Source organism: Myotis davidii, unplaced genomic scaffold (assembly GCF_000327345.1).
Source record: "Myotis davidii unplaced genomic scaffold, ASM32734v1 scaffold1521, whole genome shotgun sequence".
Classification (NCBI taxonomy): domain Eukaryota; kingdom Metazoa; phylum Chordata; class Mammalia; order Chiroptera; family Vespertilionidae; genus Myotis; species Myotis davidii.
Genome location: NW_006291034.1, coordinates 226294 through 227686, shown reverse-complemented (window position 1 = coordinate 227686; position 1393 = coordinate 226294).

Genomic DNA, 1393 nt, shown 5'->3' with positions numbered 1-1393 from the left:
CGTGCCGTTGAAGCAACATTTTACTGCTGACTTTTCAGTTTTCCATTTGTCTTTCATTCAGCTGATGTGGCACCCGTTTTCCTACCTTTAAAATCTTCCCATTGCTTGTAAACGTTCGAAAATTGTTTGCTGAGCAACATTTAATCTTCCTGCAAGCTGTTTTTGAGTTTGACACGCATCTTCATCCAATAATGCTTGTTATTGTTGGTCTTCAAACTTTATGGTTGACCTGGACGTTCTTTGACTTTCGCATCAAAATCATCACTTTTAAAGCGTTTAAACCAGCGTTCACAAGTATCTTGACATGGAGCATGTTCACCATAAGCTTACTCAAGTACAGGATAACAGTACGCAGCACTTTTCTTCAAAATAAATGAATTAAAACTTCCTGCCAATGCTTTTTTTGGCACAAAATTCAACATTTTTAAGGGTAAAAATATCTATGATGTTTACACCTTCAGAACATTTGACACATGAAGTTTTGAAGCTTGTTGTCAATTCAACAAAATAGCATACATATCAAATCGCATATATATATATATCAAAATATGTGTAACTCCATGTAGTAAAAAAACCCGCATTGTTAACCGGTACTCCCACAGCTCTTAACCAGATTTCGGGGTGTCCCGAAGAAGGGCCTTTCCGTCATGAAACGGCGATTTGGAGAACGCCCGCACCGGAGTGCCCCCGAGGCGCAGACCGCGCCCCTCGCGGAGCCTGTGGCCTCGGTGGGAGCCCCTCCTTCTCAGGGGCAGAGCGAGGCCTCGGGGCTCAGAGGGTGGGGCCCCGCGTCACAGCGCCGACACTCCGTCCAGTGACTGTGACTCGCTGGCGGCTCAGGGAGGGCCCGGACCCGAGGCTCGGGTTTGGGGAGGTGAGGACACAGCCCGACGCCTGGAGCCAGGGCGGAGGACGGGGAGGGGAGGCCACATCTACCGATCGTTTCTGAAGTTCGCACAGGAAAGACGTTAGAAACTAACCACCAGCATTTTCTTGGCAATGTCCCTCCTTCTTGCTAAGGTTTGTTTTTGGGACTTTTGCTTTCACACTAATGTCTGCGGCCACGGGTTGTGCTTGTAATCCTCCAGTTACTCTCCCTCCCCTCCACGCTGCGAGCAACGTCCGTGTAACCCTCCGGTTTCGTGTGGGCGGCGGCAGCAGCCTGGGGGCTCCTTTGCACGAACACGTGGAAGCCTCTGGCCGCCGCCCGGCCCCGGGACAAGGAGCCTAGTGGCGCCTGCAGGGCACCGCGTCCCTGGAAACTGCCTCCCGCCGGTGCTGTGTCGTCTTACAAAGGAGAAGGAAGGGTTTACGGGTCCGAGGAAGAACACCCCGAGCCTCAAGCCCTGTTCTGGGAGCTGTGCCGGCGGCCGGACCCACTCCGGCCACAAAG